General features: G+C 39.9%; 1 pseudogene; it reads left to right on the top strand.

Annotated features, from left to right (window-relative positions):
* The first annotated feature begins 5450 nt into the window (after positions 1–5450).
* Positions 5451–6024, top strand: LOC122151091 (annotated as a pseudogene).
* The last annotated feature ends 113 nt before the right edge of the window (positions 6025–6137 follow it).

Below are 6137 nucleotides of genomic sequence, written 5' to 3'. Positions count from 1 at the left end.
AAAGCCTAGAACCTTCTAAGGAAAGACCTTCACTACTCGGTGTAGTGTGTGCCTACTTAATTAATTATAAACATTGACTGTAAGACACTGCTTATGACTACAATGTAACTGAGATAGAGGAAATTCTATTACATAAATACCTATAATTTAATGAAAACGTAGTCCAGAAAATCTATTTCTTACCCTCAAAGTGGCTTATACACTTCAATGTTGTTGCTAGTTGTTAGGTGCCATCAAGTCATCTCTGACTCATAGGGACCTCACGTACATCAGAATGAAACACTGCCTGGTCCTGTGCCAGCCCATCATCTTTGCTATACCTGAGTGCATCATTGCAGCCACTGTGTCAATCCATCTCGTTGAGGGCCTTCCCCTCTTTCATTGACCCTCCACCTTACCAACCATGACATCCTTCTCCAGGGAATGGTCTCTTCTGACAACATGACCAAAGTAGGTGAGATGAAGCCTAGCTATTATCGCTCACAAGGAGCATTCTGGCTGCACTTCTTCCAGGATAGATTTGTTAGATCTTTTAGCAGTCCATGGTATTTTCAGCATTCTTCACCAACACCACAACTCAGAAACATCAACTCTTCTTCGGTCTTCCTTTTTCATTGTCCAGCTCTCACATGCATATAAGGTGACTGAAAATACCATGACTTGTGTCAAGCACACCTTAGTCTTCAAGGAAACATCTTTGCTCTTCAGCACTTGAAAGAGGCCCTTTATAGGAGATTTGCCCAATGCTATATCACATCTGATATCTTGTGTTGCTTCCATCGGTATCGATTGTAGAACCAAGTCATATGAAATTTTTGACAACTTCAATCTTTTCTTCACTCATCGTGATGCTGCTTATTGGTCCCATTGTGAGGACTTTTGTTTTCTTTATATTGAAATGTAATTCATACTGCAGACTGTATTCTTCAATCTTCATCAGTAAGTGTTTCAAGTCATCCTCATTTTCAGTGAGGAAAGTTGTGTCATCTGTATAATGCAGGTTGTTAATGAGTCTTTCTCCAATCCTGATGCCATGTTCTTCTGCATATAGTCCAACTTCTCAGGTTATTTGCTCAGCATACAGATTGAATACCTATGGTGAAAGGATACAACCCTGATACACTCCCTTCTTGATTTTAAAACATGCAGTGTCCCCTGTTCTGTCTGAATGACACCCTCCTGGTCTATGTATAGGTTACTCATGAGCACAATTAAGTGTTCTGGAATTCCCATTCTTCTCAATGTTATCTATAATTTGTAATGATCCACACAATTGAATGTTTTTGCATAGTCAATAAAACACAAGTAAACATCTGTCTGGTATTCTTTGCCTTGAGCCAAGCTCCATCTGACAGCAGCTATGATATCCCTTGTTCCACGTCCTCTTCTGAATCCAGCTTGCATTTCTGGAAGTTCTCTGTCAATATACTGCTGCAACCAATTTTGAATTATCTTTAGTAAGATTTTACTTGCATGTGATATTAATGATATTGTTCGATAATTTCCACATTCAGTGGGATCACCTTTCTTGAGAATGGGTACAAATACAGATCTTTTCCAGTCAGTTGGCCAGGCAGTTGTCTTCCAAATCTCTTGGCATAGCCGAGTGAGTACCTGTAGTGTGGCATCCATTTGTTGAAACATTTCAGTGGGTATGCCATCAATTTTTTGAGCCTTGTTTTTCACCACTTCCCTCAGTACAGCTTCAACTTCTTCCTTCAAGACCATTGGTTCTTGATCATATGCCACCTCCTGAAATGGATGAACATTAACCAATTCTTTTTGCTACAGTGACTCTGTGTATTCCTTCCATCTTCTTTTGATGTTTGCTGTGTCATTCAATATATTGCCCATACAATTGTGCAATATTGCGATTAGAAGCTTAAATTCCGTTTGCAGTTCTTTCAGCTTGAGAAATGCCTAGTGTGTTCTTCCCTTTTGGCTATCCAACTCCATGTCTTTGCACATTCCATTATAATAATTGACTTTTTCTTCTCAAGCTGCTCTTTGAAAGCTTCTGTTTAGCTCTTTTTTTAGATAAATCTTTTTTGTTTTTTAGATAAGTCTTGTCACTTCTTCCATTTGCTTTAGCTACTCTCCATTCAAGGGCAAGTTTCAGAGTCTCTTCTGACATCCATTTTGGTCTTTTCTTCCTTTCTTGTCTTTTTCATGACCTCCTGCTTTCTTCATAGATGGTGTTCTTGATGTCATCTCACAATTCCTCTGGTTTTTGGTCATTGGTGTTCAATGCGTCAAATGTATTCTTTAAATGGTCTCTAAATTCAGGAAGGATATAATCAAGGTCATATTTTGGCTCTCATGGACTTGTTTTAATTGTTTTCAACTTCAACTTGAACTTGCAAGTGAGCAGTTGATGGTCTGTTCCACAATCATCTCCTGGCCTTGTTTTGGCTAAAGATATTAAGCTTCTCCATCACTTCTTGCCACAGATTTAATCAATCTGATTCCTGTGTACTCCATCTGGTGAAGTCCATGTGTATAGCTGCTGTTTGTGTTGTTCCAATGCATAAGTCATTGGTCTTGTAAAATTCTATCATGCGATCTCCAGCATTATTTCTATCTCCAAGACCAAATTTTCCAACACCTCAAATGCATATACAAATTTAGCTGCCTTAACACCTTCTTAGATTCATATCTGTCCAGTTCCCACCAACCTCACAAGGCCCTCATCTTCCTTCAAATGTGAACTTTCTCTGAGACTTTGCACATGTTCCTTCTCTTGAAATATCTTTTGCCTTCTTAAAACTGAAGAATATTGCTGAAAAGGGAGGACAAATTAATTTTGTAAACATTCTTTTGACTTCTTTACTTGGAAAAAAGTGCTTGTACAAGTAAAAACCTTTAGGTATTGCTACCTCACATTCCTTCCCCTCTCACTCTTTCTCTTTTCCCTAGTCCCAGTCACTAGTGAGCTTCCCTCAGTGGTGGTGCCACTAGAAAAAGATAAATGTGCATTGCTGCAATACAGATATGTGTATAAGTACTGTGATGTCCTTAGTCACTGTTCTCTGGGCATAGGTATTCTCAGGAGTTTGAGAAAAGCTTTTGTGCTTCCTACTTCTTTTATGAGCCAAAACCACACAAGCCTTAAATAAAAATAAGCACACTTGTCTGGTTGTGTGCTATCGTTTTTCTTTTTTTAACTTCTTATTGTGATTTGGGTGCAATTTTACACAGCAGATTTGTTTTACATTCAACAGTTCATATGCATTTTGTTTTGCTACACTGATTATAATCCCTACAATGTAACAGCTCTCCTTGCCTGTTATACTTTCAATTTGATATTGAACTAGACAGACTTAAACTTTGTCATTATTCTTCTGCTAGTGTCAATGTCTCATTTTTCCAAGGATTGCGTAGCCAAACTTCCATATGAGATTTTTCTATCTTTGGTGGGGGGCGGGGGGGTTAGTTAGACAAGTCTTTGTAACTATGAGCTTAAGTATCTCCCTTTCACACTCTGAGCCTCAGGGTGTGAAAACTCTGTAGAGTTTGTCTCTTCCAGGAGTCTACAAGGTAGTATTGCTGCTGTTTCATGGGTTGGTCTCCTCGTCCTGCACCATCCTCATGATCACTTGCTGGTCAGATCATTGTGATCCACAGGATTTCCAGAAGTAGATCACCAGGCATTTCTTCTCAGTTTGTCTCAATCTGGAAGCATCACTGAAACCTGTTCAGCATTATAGCAACATGCACGTATTCACTGAAAGACAAGTAACAGCTACACCCAAGGTGCACTGACTGGGAATCAAACCCAGGTCTCCTGCAAGGAAGGTAGGAATTCTACCACTGAACTTTCACTGATTCTTCTACAAGATAGTTGTTTTTATTAGTTACCACCAAGTCAATTCTGATTTTTGGTGACCCTACATGTTACAAAGTAGAATTGCTCCATAGAGTTTTCTTGGCTATAATCTTAACAGAAGCAGATATCTAAGCCTTTTCTTCCATGGTATCTCTGGGTGGGTTTGAACCAGCAACCTTTAAGTTAGCAGCTGAGTGCAAACCATTTGTGCCATAATGAAATGACTAATACCTTAGGCTGTATTTCAGATTTCCTGGGTTCAAAGCTGGTTCTGGACTTTTTAATTGTGTAACTTTATTCATTTACTCAACATGCCTGGGCCTCAAATTATGAGAACATACTTCATGTAAGGACCTAGGAATAGGGCTTGGAGCAGAGCATGGGCACTGTGTGGTCTCATGACCTTGTGATTATACTCTCTCCTAGGAGCTCTGGTGGCATAGTGCCTAAAGTATGTGACTGTTAACCAGAAGGTTGGTGGTTCAAACCCACCAGCCACTCCTCAGAAGGAAGACTGAGCAATCTACTTCCATAGAGATACTGCCTTGGAAATTCAAGGAGGGGTTGATTTAAGTCAGAATCCACTTGATTGAGTTTTTCTTTTTGTTTTTTTTGTAAGGCTCAAATGACAGCAAGGCCTTTTGACTTTCAACAAATTATAATTTGGAATGTTTTAGGAGAACTTCCAGAAAGAAGCAGCATTCAAGGCTCTGGGATATTATGCTCTATTTATTTTTCTTTAAACAGAGCAAGTCAGAAGACCATTTTCTTGAATGAGAGCCAGCAGCTCTCTCCTGTTCTGCTCTTGGGACATGTTTTTGTGCTGCAGGAGGCCTAGTTGTGTTCATCTGGGATTTAGTTTGGTTATTTGCTGAATTAAGGGTGTGCAACAGTTAAGCACTTTGCTGCTGACAGAAAAGTTGGCAATTTGAACCCACATAGCAGCTCTGTGGAAGAAAATATCTAGCAATCTCCTTCCATATACATTGAAGTCTTGAGAATCCCATTGGGAGGTTCTACTCTGTCACATGGGTTGCTCTGAGTTGGAATCAACTTGACAGTCACCCACCACCAACAACAACATTTGCTGAATTGCTCAGCTGGGAATCTTCTGGGAATTTGTTTGCATGATGGATATGTTGAGCGTCTTGATGAAGGAGGGAGAGACAGAAAGAAGAAGAAGGAGTTTTTGTGTGGTTACGTGAATTGTGTGATACAAAGATGATGAGAGCTCTTTTCTAGTTACTGTGGAGTAAGGAACCTAGAAGTTTTTGGTTCAGTGATAAAATTCTCAAATTCCATGCAGAAGACCAGGGTTCAATTCCTGGTCAGTGCATCTCATGTATGTACAGCCACCACCGTCTTCCAGTGGAGTCTTGAGTGTTGCTATGATGCTGAAGAGGTTTCAGCAGAGCTTCCAGACTAAGATTCCAGACTAAGACTTACTAGGAAGAAAGTCCTGATGATCTGCTTCTGAAAATCAACCAATTTAAACTGTATGGATGACAACAGCCTGATTCCCAACCAATCATGGGGATGATGCCAGACTGGACAGCATTTCATTTCATTGTACATGGGATCACCATGAGTCAGGGGATGACTTTGTGGCAGTTAACAAGGAACCATGAGCAGCAAAGTCTTGGGATACAATACCCTCTATGAGGTAGTACATGAACTCCTGCAAAGGAACCAGTACAAGTGTTGGAAGTTTGTGCAAACAATAGAGCTGCAGATCAGCTTGAAGAACTTTAGGCATCATCAGGTTTAAGAGTACCCTCCTCCTCCCCCTCCCCTGAACCAAGTTCTCTGTCCATGGGGATCAGAAGCACTATGATGAATCCACAATGAAATCCCCTACATAGACATCAACGTACTGAAGAAACTCAACAAGAATAAGAAGCTACACAAGAAGCTCACCCAAAAATATGATGCCTTTTTGGCTTCTCAGTCTTGATGAAGGCGATTCTGTGAATCCTGGTTCCAGGCCTGAATAACACTGGCTAATTCCTTTGCCTATTGAACCCACAGAGAATGTGGTTGTCAAAGTCAGTGAAGTGAAGTCCATGAACAAATTCCTGATGAAGAAGGTGCTGGATTAGACCATGACTATTGACCTTATGAAGATGACAGAAAATGAACTCATGTACAACATCCACCTGGCTGTCAATTTCCTGGTGTCACTGCTCAAGAAGAATTGACAGAATGCCTGGGCTTTATAAATTAATTGCACCATGGGAAAGTTCCAGCACCTGAACTAACACACAGTCCAATAATACCATTATATATATATATATATATATATATATATATA

Source organism: Orycteropus afer, unplaced genomic scaffold, assembly GCF_000298275.1.
Source record: "Orycteropus afer afer isolate SDZICR_OR568_19922 unplaced genomic scaffold, OryAfe1.0 scaffold00012, whole genome shotgun sequence".
NCBI lineage: Eukaryota > Metazoa > Chordata > Mammalia > Tubulidentata > Orycteropodidae > Orycteropus > Orycteropus afer.
This window is presented reverse-complemented; position numbering and strand designations above follow the sequence as displayed.